General features: G+C 41.7%; 1 pseudogene; it reads right to left on the minus strand.

Moving 5' to 3' along the window:
• Window positions 1-212: 212 nt before the first annotated feature.
• On the minus strand, window positions 213-863 carry LOC113613300 (eukaryotic translation initiation factor 4E pseudogene; annotated as a pseudogene).
• Window positions 864-14490: the final 13627 nt, after the last annotated feature.

A 14490-nucleotide genomic window follows, 5' to 3' on the forward strand; every position in this document is an offset into this window, starting at 1 on the left:
ATTAAGAAAAAAAAAAAAAAAATATATATATATATATATGAACACAAAAGTATAAGACAAAGGCGAATGAAACTTCTCTTATATCTTAGCAACATTTAGATGGAAATCAAATTTAAATGCAGTCCCCTCTGCTTTTGAAGAGGCTTTGGTTCAGCTCCCAAATCTCGACTGCTTGACGCATTCTCACACGAGAATACTCAGAAGGTGTCTTCTTAAACAGCAAACCTATTTTTAGTGCTGGAGCCGCTCTGAGTAGCTGTGTCTGCATGGGACTGGTAACCAATCACTGTCCTTGGAGGAAGTCCTAACCTTTCCTTGTCTACCCTCCCTGTATGTGTAACAGCTTCTCAGTTTTCACATTCAGTAGTCCACATTGCTATTTTTTCACCTTTAGCTCTAACATTAACAGCTCCACATACATCATCACTGTAGTCATCAAAAGATTCTCCAATAAGGCACAGCAGTGTCTCTAGCCGAAAGCAATCGAGGTCACTTGGTCTCTGCTGTTTGTTCAATGTAATTAGCCATCGTCCTCCTCGTTTGTTTTTCTCATCTTCCCACATAGGCTCAATACCATCCTTAAAAAGTGCGTAGTCACAGCCAGGCATTAAACTGCTAGACAACTGGATATGGTTGTACAGAGCCCAAAAGTCTTCAACAGTATCAGACTTAGAGATCAGCCGAAGGTTTGCTTGCCAAGTTTTGCTTTTATCATTTTAAAAACTCCAGAGTGTCCATCTGTTCTGTAAAGGATGTTTAATATAGCGTTCTGGGTTAGCAACCTCCTGATGAGATTCTGTTTTCTCTTCTTCTGTAGGTGGGGGATTAGGTGTAGGGGTGGTTTCCAGTTCCACAGTCACCATCTTAGATGGATCTCGAAGAGCTTGCTTTGAAGCTGGAGAGGTGGGATGGATTTAAATAGATGGACAAGAAATGGCAGAGCATTTCTGGCCAAGAGGAAAGAGACAGACTTCTTGGGGCTGAATGAATAGAGGTGCAGTCAGGGTGGGGATGAGACCTGCCCCGTTGCATCAGAGGCTGTGGCTGGGGAAGCAGCAGGCGATGGGGGTGGGGGTTGGGGAGATTGAGAGGGTAAAAGGGGTCAGAGGGCAAAGTATCATTAGAAGATGGCTGGAGAAGTTTCAGTAACCGAGCCAAGGGTCCCACTTGCTACTGTTTCTTCCCAGGAGGGCTTGTTCTTCCTTGATAGGTTAGAGGTAGGACCAGGGCACCAGTTAGAAAGCTTGGCTTGGTCAGGCCCTGGTGCACATTGAAGGGGCAGAATTTAAGAAGAGTTATTCATCGTGGGCCCCTGTAACCCTTGTCCTTCTGTCCTTCTCTGCCCTGAACCATCAGCACCACCATCACCTCTGCAGATAACGCATCCCTCCAGTTCCCGCTCCGGGGAATGTCCGTGCCTGAGACCAGGTGCGTCAGAGAACATCATTCTTTCATGCTTTCCCAGATTTTCATGCTGTCCTAGGGACAGGTTCTCGAAAAGTGACTAAGCTTGAACATACGTGAAACCAGTTGCGTGAGTGTAAAGCTTGATTCAATTTGGTTTCACAAAGTGAAACAATATGTCATGTCTTGCCTTTTAACATTTTAGGGTTATTGGTGCTGCTTTGATCCTGAGCCAGGGTGGCCAATGCTGGGAGTGCATCCCCTCTGTCATCCCTTCAGAGCCCTTTGCTGTTTTGACCACACTGGCTTCCAGGGTGCCTTCCCTCCTGACCCAAGTTTGTTTTCATAGGAAACAGACCCTGAAGCAGGAATTGAGAGCAGGAGGTTCCCTGGGAGGGGTGCATAACCTTGGGCAAGGATTCTTCCCTGGCCAAGGGCAATTCCTGGGCAGGATTGTAGCTGGGGAATGAGACCTTTGAACTTGAAAGGGGGGATGGGGAGTGGGGGGGTTGTCTGGGCAGGACAGTGCAGCAGCCACTATAGCTCCCAGCAGCCAGCACTTGAGTTCTCTCAGCAAAGAGACCCTCAGGCTGCTGGACCCCCTTTGCCATTTCCTTCAGAAAGCCCAGAAGTACCTGGGAATCTGCATACCCCAGGGCAGCCGCTAACCAATGACGAACACAAACACCTGGCTTCCTTTACTACCATGGTGACCGTTCTGAAGTGTGACCAAAGTTTTCTCCAGAGCTCCCCACTGGGACGGAGCCATGGTCCCCTGCATGGGATGGATGCTTGCCTGATGTCCCCCTCTTGTTTCGTCCCCTTACCTCTGGGTCCCATGTCCCCATTCAGATAGTGCCTGGTTTTGTTTTGTTTTGTTTTCCTGGAAATGCTTCATAACAACTCACTTTTTCCTGAGTTCTGCAGTCAGCTTTGTCTGTTCTGGGGAAATTGATCCAAGACAACGGCTTTGTGACCCTTGAGTATGTTATTGAACCTCTCTAAGCCTCAGTTTCCTCATCTGCAGAGTAAGCACAACAGTGACAATGAACGTGTGGGATTGTTGTTTAAGCTATGAGAACACACCCAGGACAAAGTAAGTCCTGAGTAAAGACAGCTGTTATTAACTGAACAGTGATACTCTCCGGTTTTGGCTAGAAGAGCCAGATACTGCCTCATTTTGGCTGAAAAGTGTGAGCTTTGCGTCCTCTATGGTTGGACTTGAAACTCCTTCTACACCTGAGGTCCTCTTTCCTCATTGTTTCAGCTTCCCTTGCAAGTATCCGCTGCACTTCTTTTTTTTTCTTTCAGTGTGAAAGGAGGAAATCCCTGAAGGAAAGGTCCTGAGTGTTCTTTTGAGTTTCTGTATATTGCGTTTCCTGATAGCCTCTCCAAATAAAGAACCTCTTGAACTAATTAAGCTAATTGGAGAAGAAGCTGGCTCATTTTCACATGCTGCTCCAGGGAAAGTGCCTGATATTTAAGAATGTAAATTTCACTACGTTTTTAAACTGTGTTTTGCACTGAGGATCTTGGTGGTCCGGGTCTTCACTTGGAATTGGTGAGGAAAAGCAAGGGCTCGTCATCCCTGGGGTCACCTTCGCCCTGGATCCAGCTCTCCTGTCCCATCCTTGTTGACAGGGCCCGTTGCTCCGCCACCATGGCTGGTGCGGTGACCGGAAACCACATGGGGGACCCTTGAGAACTGATGGCTCCGCAGGACCACCCTTGGCTGCAGTCCTCAGTCTCAGCTGACTAGAGTGAGTCTGGCGTATCATTTTGAATTTGTCAAGGTGGCTCTGCTTGGTTGACTGTGGCTGCCTGAAGAGCTGTGTGAAAGAGGATTCCCAGTTCTTCTTTGGCTTCGGTGAAGAAGAGAGCAGAGATTATTAGTAACACCTGTTGTAAATATTGAGTAGGCAGTGATGGTGTGTGTTTGCCAGACTGGTGTAGAGTTACATGTTTCTGCAGAGATTCCAAGTTTTCTATGGGTAATAAAAGTTTCCTGTTATTTTATATAATACTATATTATATTTTGTATATTGTATTTTATTATAACTTGGAATATATTCAGATATATTCATATTTGTAATTATAACATATAAAGTAAAAATATATATAATATAAAATATATAATAACATACACAGGGATGTATCCCATATTTATATACATATATATATGAATCCCAAAAGGTGAGGAATATGAGTATTAGCATTCATCCCTTTTAACCTTCTTGCCAGCCCTCATTCTCCAGTGAATTCAATTGTCAGCTAAAATGACCTCTCCTTACAGACTGTATTACCCTTGACAACTTATTCAGTTTTTCTGTGACTTGGTTTCCTCAGCTGTTAAATGGATGGGAGGGGCTGCCCCCCAGGGTTGCCATGGGAACTAAATGAGTGCTACATCTGCAGTACTCAGGGCAGTGCCTGGTAGGTAAGTAGACTGAGATGCATTAGCTCTTCTAATATTCGAATCACGTTACTGTGTATCAAGCACCCACTGTTTGCCACCAGGCAGTGTTCTGTGGAGGCTGCTCTTTAATTTCCAAGGCTGTCCACTTATCTCCCTTTTCAATCAAGAGTAGAAGAAAGTAATTTTCATTTTTATGTCAGCACTGCTGATTTTCTGATGAAGTTTACAGTACATAGAAACCCCAGAGAGAAGGCTTCTTCTTTAACAGTGCTGAGACCGAGGGAAAGAATACACATGACAAAGAGCCTGTGTCTTTTCCTGTAAGACCTGGAAGATGAAATTAAAGCTTAATTTCTTTTCCCCCCTTTACCATAATGTTGATGGAATTTAGCTATTAAAAATAACTCTTCATGTAACTTAGCTCATTGGGTTTTCTCATGTTTAGATACAGAGGACATTGTTAGCTTTGCCTTTGCAAAGCAGGGTGGGCTTATGGAAAGAACCAGGGTTTTGGTGTCAGATAGAGTTGGACTCAGCCCCACCATGAGCTGTCTGACACTGTAAGCAAAGTGACTTGACCTCACTAAGCCTCCTGTCCTCAGCTGTAGAATGGAAGAGTAGCCAGCCCTTGCCATTCGCTGGGTCTCTGCAAATTCATGCTTCAGAGCCCCCTGTTCGGCGAGGGTTACACATTATAATGAGAGTCCTGAGGTCCTGCAAACTTCTAAAGTGCCTTCTGAATCTTCAGAGAAGAAATTAAATTATATCTAGCTGGTCTCAAATATAATGTATCATTGTTATAAGCCTTTGAGCGTTTGAGCGTCAATAAACCTGTGTAGGCTGATCTGGTAATTTTGTTCAGATTATGGGGTCATTCCCAACAAAGGGAAGGTACCATAGCCCGCGGCGGCTGGCTGCTGGATAACAGAATTCTTTTTCCCCATAGAACCACTGTGAGGCCTGGATTAGTGGCTCAGCATAGGCCACAAATGCCCACTCAACACATAAGGCCCTTGGAATGTACAGTGTAAAATTCACCTGCACTGGGCTTATATAATTGTCAGTGTACTTAAGTTAAATTCTAGCTCTGTCACTTGCTAGCTTTGGGATCTCAGCTTCTCTAAACCTTAGTTTCCTCATCTGCAAAATCAAAATGAAAATGTCTTCTTTGTGGGGTTGTTGGAGAGACGAAGTGATGTCTGGCCCACAGTAACTGTTCCATCCGTCGTTCTTGGGCCTACTCTTCTACCATTGTTACGCTTATTTGGACCAAATATATCAACATTTCTGTGGAAAATGGATAAGGTGAATTCCAACTCCAGATTTTAGGAACACATCATCCTGCACGGTGTTGCTCTGAAAGCAGTGTTCTTTTTTTTTTTTGCGGTACGCGGACCTCTCACTGCTGTGGCCTCTCCCGTTGCGGAGCACAGGCTCCAGACGCGCAGGCTCAGCGGCCATGGCTCACGGGCCCAGCCGCTCCGCGGCACGTGGGATCTTCCCGGACCGGGGCACGAACCCGCGTCCCCTGCATCGGCAGGCGGACTCCCAACCACTGCGCCACCAGGGCAGCCCTGAGAGCAGTGTTCTCCCGGATCTCGGTCTCGGATGGTGGCTCCCCCTGTCTGGGGGAAATGTCCCAGGGGAGCTAAGTGTGGGGGAGTAAAAGAAGAGAGTGGGGATTTCAGGATGTAGACGTTTTAGGTGGCCTGGCCAGGTAGGGGGAGTACCCTTGGGTTGAATCTGAGTGTCACTTCAATCCCTGCCTTTCTCCTTCACCAGCCAGGATGCTAGATGGGCTCCTCCCCAATCCTCCATGAGAATTCTGCTCGGCTGGAGCCTAAGAAAGGCGCTCTCAGGGTTCCCTGCTGCTCTCGTGCTCCTCATACAAGCGCTAGGCTCGTTCAAGGTTTCCTTAAATGGTTTTACTTTATAGTAAAAAAAACGTTTTCAGGTGATACCACTTATGTAGAATCTTAAAAACTCAGAAATGAACTTATTTACAAAACAGACTCACAGAAATGAACTTATTTACAAAATAGACTCACAGAAGTACTCACAGACATAGAAAACAAACTTATGGTTACCAAAGGGGGAAGGGGTGGGGGGAGAGATAAATTAGGAGCTTGATATTAACACATACACACTACTATATATAAAACAGATAAACTACAAGGACCTACTATATAGCACAGAGAACTATATTCAATATCTTGTAATAACCTATAATGGAAAAGAATCTGAAAAAAAATTATAAATATATGTATATATTTATGAATAAATAAATATAGCTGAGTTACTTTGCTGTACACCTGAAACTAATACATTTTAAATCAACTCTGCTGCAATTTAAAAAATGTTTATGTTTATTCTAAAATTTACATATGGTAAAATTCACTCTTTTAGTGCATAGTTTTATGTGTTTTGACAACTGCATAGAGTCTTGTCACCATCATCAAAATCAAGGTACAGAACATCACCCCCCAGAATTCCCTTTGGCAGTCCCCTTGGTATTTTACACTCCTGATGAAAAACAAAATATCAGGCAGAGGGGAGTAAATAACTTTTTTTGCAACTTGCCCTTTACTCTTTTCTCACACAGATCCTTTTGAGGAAGACGGAGTTCCCTCTAAGAGGCTGGTGGGCCACAGAGGACTGTCCTGTGGGAGCCCAGTGCTTTCTAGGCTCTCCGAGATCTCTCATGGCAACCAGAGCGGGGGTGGGGGTTCTGAAGCCTGGGACTCCCAGGGCCTGGGGACCAGCTTGATCAAGGAGACCACTGGGGCTTAGATTAAGGGAGCTAGGGGTACCAAAGGAAAGCTCTGAGAATTTTTCTTCCCTTGCTCTGTCACCACACACCTGCCTGCCATGAAAAATCCTGGGCTGTAGGGTAATGAGCTAAAAAGCGAAGACTAGCTCAGAGCAGAGGATACAGGAGTAAACTGGCAAGAGGGAATAGGATGGGAGAGGAATATTAGGTGTCTGAACAGGAGAGCAGAGAGAAGTTCCAAGGTTGTTTTCGGAAAGTTTTCCATGAGGACCTTACTGGCCCAGAGTCCTCTTTTTGTGAATGAGAATAGGTAGCCCTCTTATCCTTCTGCAGCTCTGCTCCCACAGATAGCTGAGGGGTTTGTGCCCCCATGCACCCTTCAGCAGGGCATCCTTGAGCAGGACATCCTGGTGAGAACATCCATTGCAGTTCTCACACGAATCAGGCATCTGTGTTCAATGAATCCTTCCCCGATAACCCAGGATAGCAGAAATGTTGCTGAATAAGAAATGATTTGTGGAAAATGCACTGGCTTCAGCCATCAGACTTTTTGGCAGAAATATTAAAAATGCAGGTAAAAATGTTCCGTTAGGACCCTGGCTGTCCGTATGTCTTGGTGAGATCTTATTATGGAATGTGTGGTAAACACTCGGGCTTCAGGAGCTAGCAGCAGTTCGCTGCCTTTGTGTTTCACATTTAAGTAAAAAATATCAAATGTCAAAATGCACGTCACTGTCTAAATAAAATTGTACACCAAAGAATGGGAGGAATGCTGCTGTTGAGTCATGAGATGTCACGCCTGACAGGAATGCTGATGTCTTAAATGGGTGGCTGATGAGGACAAAGGGGGGAAGTGGGAATATTTTGCTGGATGTGAGATTGGGGATCTGTGTCTGGCAGTGGTGAGTTTTCCTCACCTGTGATAAGATCACAGCCTGGATCAGAGTTCCGTGTGTAAGTCATCTCCATCCTGGGTCTGGGTGCAGCACCCTATAGGCTGGGAATATGGACTAGTGTTTTATTTCTTCATCTGGAAGCCTTGAGAGTGTTTTAAGTTTTTTTTTTTATGGTCACATAATTTTATTATTTTAAAAAATTAAAATTTTTTTATTTTCTTATACAATTTTTAAATGTGACCTTCCATTTACAGTTATTACAAAATACTGGCTCTACTCCCTGTGTTGTACCATATATCCTTGTAGTTTATTTTATACCTAATAGTTTGCACCTCTTAATCCCCTACCCCTGGATTGCCCCTCCCCACTTCCCTCTCCCTACTGGTAACCACTAGTTCGTTCTTTGTATCTGTGAGTCTGCTTCCTTTTTGTATATTACCTAGTTTGTTATATTTTTTAGATTCCACATATAAGGATATGATACAGTATTTGTCTTTGTCTAACTTATTTCACTTAGCATAATACCCTCCAATTCTACCCATGTTGTTGCAAATGGCAAAATTTCATTCTTTTTTATGGCTGAATAGTATTCCATTGTATATGTATATACCACATCTTCTTTATCCAATCATCTGTTGATGGAAGTCAACAGATGCTAAGCTAAGCTTTTTTTAAAGATGATGATTTCCCTACCCGGGCTCTTTGGTGGGGCTAATGGCGGACTCTGGGAGGGTTCACGCCAAGGAGTACTTCCCAGAATTTCTGCTGCCAGTGTCCTTGTCCTCACTGTGAGACACAGCCACCCCCCGCCTCTGCAGGAGACCCTCCAACACTAGCAGGAAAAGAGGAAACTTCCACGAGCCCTTAGGTAGCCTCATCCACCAGAGGACAGATAGCAGAAGCAAGAAGAACTACAATCCTGCAGCCTGTGGAACAAAAAACACATTCACAGAAAGATAGACAAGATGAAAAGGCAGAGGGCTATGTACCAGATGAAGGAACAAGATAAAACCCCAGGAAAACAACTAAATGAAGTGGAGATATAGGCAACCTTCCAGAAAAAGAATTCAGAATAATGATAGTGAAAATGATCCAGGACCTCGGAAAAAGAATGGAGGCAGAGATTGAGAAGATGCAAGAAATGTTTAACAAAGATCTAGAAGAATTAAAGAACAAGCAAACAGAGATGAACAATACAATAACTGAAATGAAAACTATACTAGAAGGAATCAATAGCAGAATAACTGAGGCAGAAGAATGGATAAGTGACCTGGAAGACAGAATGGTGGCATTCACTGCTGCAGAACAGACTAAAGAAAAAAGAATGAAAATAAATGAACACAGCCTAAGAGACCTCTGGGACAACATTAAACTCAGCAACATTCACGTGATAGGGGTCCCAGAAGGAGAAGAGAGAGAAGAAGGACCCACGAAAATATTTGAAAAGATTATAGTTGAAAACTTCCCTAACGTGGGAAAGGAAATAGCCACCCAAGTCCAGGAAGTGCAGAGAGTCCCATACAGGATAAACCCAAGGAGAAACACACCAAGACACATAGTAATCAACTTGGTAAAAATTAAAGACAAAGAAAAATTATTGAAAGCAGCAAGGGAAGAATGACAAATGACATACAAGGGAACTCCCATAAGGTTAACAGCTGATTTCTCAGCAGAAACTCTACAAACAAGTAGGGAGTGGCCTGATATACTTAAAGTGATGAAAGGGAAGAACCTACAACCAAGGTTACTCTACCCAGCAAGGATCTCATTCAGATTCGATGGAGAAATCAAAAGCTTTACAGACGAGCAAAAGCTAACAGAATTCAGCACCACCAAACCAGCTCTACAACAAATGCTAAAGGAACATCTGTAAGTGGGAAACACAAGAGAAGAAAAGGACCTACAAAAACAAACCCAAAACAATTAAGAAAATGGTAATAGGAACATACATATCGATAATTACCTTAAATGTGAATGGATTAAATGCTCCAAACAGAAGACACAGGCTCACTGAGTGGATACAAAAATAAGACCCATATATATGCTGTTACAAGAGACCCACTTCAGACCCAGGTACACATACAGACTGAAAGTGAAGGGATGATAAAAGATATTTCATGCACATGGAAATCAAAAGAAAGCTGAAGTAGCAATCCTTATATCAGAGAAAGTAGACTTTAAAATAAAGAATGTTACAGGAGACAAGGAAGGACACTACATAATGATCAAGGGATCAATCCAAGAAGAAGATATAACCATGATAAATATATATGCACCTGACATAGGAGCACCTCAATACATAAGGCAACTGCTAACAGCTATAAAGGAGGAAACCAACAGTAACACAATCATAGTGGGGGACTTTACCACCTCACTTACACCAGTGGACAGATCATCCAAACAGAATATTAATAAGGTAACGCAAGCTTTAAATGACACAACAGACCAGAGAGATCTATTTGATATTTATAGGACATTCCATCCAAAAATAGCAGATTACACTTCATTCTCAAGTGCACACGGAACATCCTCCAGGATAGATCACATCTTGGGTCACGGATCAATCCTCAGTAAATTGAAGAAAATTGAAATCATATCAAGCATCTTTTCTGACCACAGTGCTATGAGATTAGAAATCAATTACAGGGAGAAACATGTAAAAAACACAAACACATGGAGGCTAAACAATACGTTACTAAATAACCAAGAGATCACTGAAGAAATCAAAGAGGAAATCAAAAATACCTAGAGACAAATGACAATGAAAACACGACGATCCAAAACCTATGGGATGCAGCAAAAGCAGTTCTAAGAGGGAAGTTTATAGCTATACAAGCCTACCTCAGGAATCAAAAAACATCTCAAACAACCTAATGTTACACCTAAAGGAACTAGAGAAAGAAGAACAAACAAAATGCAAAGTTAGCAAAAGGAAAGAAATCATAAAGATCAGAGCAGAAATAAATGAAGTAGAAACAAAGAAAACAATAGCAAAGATCAATAAAACAAAGCTGGTTCTTTGAGAAGATAAACAAAATTGATAAACCTTTAGCCAGACTCATCAAGAAAAAGAGGGAGAGGACTCAAATCAGTAAAATTAGAAATGAAAAAGGAGAAGTTACAATAGACACAGCAGAAATACAAAGCATCCTAAGAGACTACTACCAGCAACTCTATGCCAATAAAATGGACAACCTGGAAGAAATGGACAAATTCTGAGAAAGGTATGACCTTACAAGACTGAACCAGGAAGAAATAGAAAATATGAACAGACCAGTCACAAGTAATGAAATTGAAACTGGGATTAAAAATCTTCCAACAAACAAAAGTCCAGGACCAGATGGCTTCACAGATGAATTCTGTCAAACATTTAGAGAAGAGCTAACACCCATGCTTCTCAAACTCTTCCAAAAAAGTGCAGAGGAAGGAAAACTCCCAAACTTATTCTGTGAGGCCACCATCACCCTGATACCACAACCAGACAAAGGTACTACAAAAAAAGAAAATTACAGACTGATATCACTCATGAATATACATGCAAAAATCTTCAACAAAATACCAGCAAACAGAATCCAACAACACATTAAAGGGATCATACACCATGACCAAGTGGGATTTATCCCAGAGATGCAAGGATTCTTCAATATATGCAAATCAATCAATGTGATACACCATATTAACAAATTGAAGAAGAAAAACCATATGATCATCTCAATAGATGCAGAAAAAGCTTTTGACAAAATTCAACATCCATTTATGATAAAAACTCTCCAGAAAGTAGGCATAGAGGGAACCTACTTCAACATAATAAAGGCCATATGTGACAAACCCACAGCAAACATCATTCTCAATGGTGAAAAACTGAAAACATTTCCTCTAAGATCAGGAACAAGACAAGGATGTCCACTCTCGCCACTGTTATTCAACATAGTTTGGGAAGTCCTAGCCATGGCAATCAGAGAAGAAAAGGAAATAAAAGGGATACCAATTGGAAAAGAAGAAGTAAAGGTGTCACTGTTTGCAGATGACATGATACTACACATAGAGAATCCTAAAGATGCCACCAAAAAACTACTAGAGCTAATCAATGAATTTGGTAAAGTTGCAGGATACAAAATTAATGCACAGAAATCTCTTGCATTCCTCTACACTAATGATGAAAAATCTGAAAGAGAAATTAAGGGAACCCTCCCATTTACCATTGCAACAAGAAGAATAAAGTACCTAGGAATAAACCTAGCTAGGGAGACAAAAGACCTGTATGCAGAAAACTATAAGACACTGATGAAAGAAATTAAAGATGATACTAGCAGATGGAGAGATATACCATGTTTTTGGATTGGAAAAATCAATATTGTGAAAATGACTCTACTACCCAAAGCAATGTACAGATTCAGTGCAATCCCTATCAAATTACCAATGGCAGTTTTTACAGAACTAGAACAAAAAAATCTTAAAATTTGTATGGAGACACAAAAGACCCCCAATAGCCAAAGCAGTCTTGAGGGAAAAAAAAAAACAGAGCTGGAGGAATCAGACTCCCTGACTTCAGACTATACTACAAAGCTACAGTAATCAAGACAATATGGTACTGGCAGAAAAATAGAAATATAGATCAATGGAACAGGATAGAAAGCCCAGAGATAAACCCACGCACCTATGGTCAACTAATCTGTGACAAAGGAGGCAAGGATATACAATGGAGAAAAGACAGTCTCTTCAATAAGTGGTGCTGGGAAAACTGGACAGCTACATGTAAAAGAATGAAATTAGAACACTCTCTAACACCATGCACAAAAATAAACTCAAAATGGATTAGAGACCTAAATGTAAGGGTGGACACTATAAAACTCTTAGAGGAAAACATAGGAAGAACACTCTGACATAATTCACAGAAAGATCCTTTTTGATCCACCTCCAGGAGAAATGGAAGTAAAAACAAAACTAAACAAATGGGACCTAATGAAACCTAAATGCTTTTGCACAGCAAAGGAAACCATAAACAAGATGAAAAGACAACCCTCAGAATAGGAGAAAATATTTGCAAACGAATCAACGGACAAAGGATTAATCTCCAAAATATATAAACAGCTCATGCAGCTCAATATTAAAAAAACAAACAACCCAATCCAAAAATGGGCAGAAGATCTAAATAGAGATTTCTCCAAGGAAGACATACAGATGGCCAAGAAGCACATGAAGAGCTGCTCAACATCACTAATTATTAGAGAAATGGAAATCAAAAGTACAATGAGGTATCACCTCACACCAGTTAGAAGGGGCATCATCAGAAAGTCTACAAACCACAAATGCTGGAGGGGGTGTGGAGAAAGTGGAACCCTCTTGCACTGTTGGTGGGAATGTGAATTGGTTCAGCCACTATGGAGAACAGTATGGAGGCTCCTTAAAAAACTAAAAATAGAACTACCATATGACCCAGCAATCCCACTACTGGACATATACCCAGAGAAAACCATCATTCTAAAAGACACATGCACCCCAGTGTTCATTGCAGTCCTATTTATAATAACCAGGTCATGGAAGCAACCTAAATGCCCATCAACAGACGAATGGATAAAGAAGATGTGGTGCATATATACAGTGGAATATTACTCAGCCATAAAAAGGAACGAGATTGGGTCATTTGTAGAGATGTGGATGCATCTAGAGACTGTCATACAGAATGAAGTAAGTCAGAAAGAGAAAAACAAATATAATATATTAGCGCATATGTGTGGAATCTAGAAAATGGTACAGATGAACTGGTTTGCAGGGCAGAAATTGAGATACAGAAGTAGAGAAAAAACGTATGGACACCAAGCAGGGAAAGTGGAGGGAGGTGGTGGTGGTGGTGTGATGAATTGGAGATTGGGATTGACATGTATACACTGATGTGTATAAGCAACCATGTTGTTTATGGTTTCCTTTGCTGTGTATAAAAAAATAAATAAAACAAACAAAAAAATAAAGATGATTTCCTTTTTTTTTGATACTCCATGACAGCTAAATTTTTGTGTACATAACAGTTTCTCAATATCTATGTCTATTGGGTTGATGAATATGTATGGCAATAACATATAACAGATATTTTTATTTTTATAAGTATTCCATAGCAATGCTAATTCTTCATCACTGTGTTGGTAGATAGTGTGGCTTGGAGGAAAGAGACCACACTTTGGACTTGGATTCAAATCTTTACCTTTTCTGCTTCTTACTATTTGTGCAACGTTAGGAAAAGAAAAGTTTTATGGGTCTTTTATTTATATCAGAGTTTACAAGGCCTGTAGGTTGAATGATCCTTTCCCCAGACAAAACTGAGTAGGATAATAACCTCTCTCAGTTAACATTAAACTTGGGGGTTGGATGTGGGTGTATGGGTCAGGATATCCCAGGTGATGCTGCTGTAACAAACAGCCCCATAGTCTCAGTGCCTAGATTAACAAAACTCCATTTCTCTTTGATGCAAGTTCTCTCGGGGTCCTGGTGGCATCCCGAGTGGTTCTGCACTTTGTGTAATGGAGGCTGCCTTCTATTTCCACATGAAGTCTCTTCCCTGATTACTGCAGCAAGAAAAGAGTGCTAGAACGTTCCACATCATCAAGTAAGTGCTCCAGCATGAAAGTGACAAATGCTGCTGCTTCTCACAACCCCTAAGCTGGCAGGCAGGTGGGAGTCAGGGAAGTGTAATCCATCCATCCAGAAGGGAGGGATAACTAGATATAAAAGGACATAAGATGCCTCTACCACAGTGCAGGAAGTCGATTTTTAACCAAATACATTAGATGTGTAGATCTCCAGAGAGCCAAATGGCTGATGTTTTCCAGAAGAATATTGGACTGTTGGTAATGGGATCAGACTTCCGTAATTCCAGAAATACTCTGCCAGCTTATGAGATAAGTAAGAGTTAAATTCTGTGCTTTTATGAACCTGGATTTTCACTTCTGTATCAGGCTTCCATTTTGGCCAGATTCTTTGGGGCAACTAGAAGAAAGTGCTGTAGCTGT

The sequence above is a fragment of the Aethalodelphis obliquidens genome, unplaced genomic scaffold (assembly GCF_003676395.1).
Source record: "Aethalodelphis obliquidens isolate GAN/ISIS:26980383/991018 unplaced genomic scaffold, ASM367639v1 scaffold86, whole genome shotgun sequence".
Classification (NCBI taxonomy): Eukaryota; Metazoa; Chordata; class Mammalia; order Artiodactyla; family Delphinidae; genus Aethalodelphis; species Aethalodelphis obliquidens.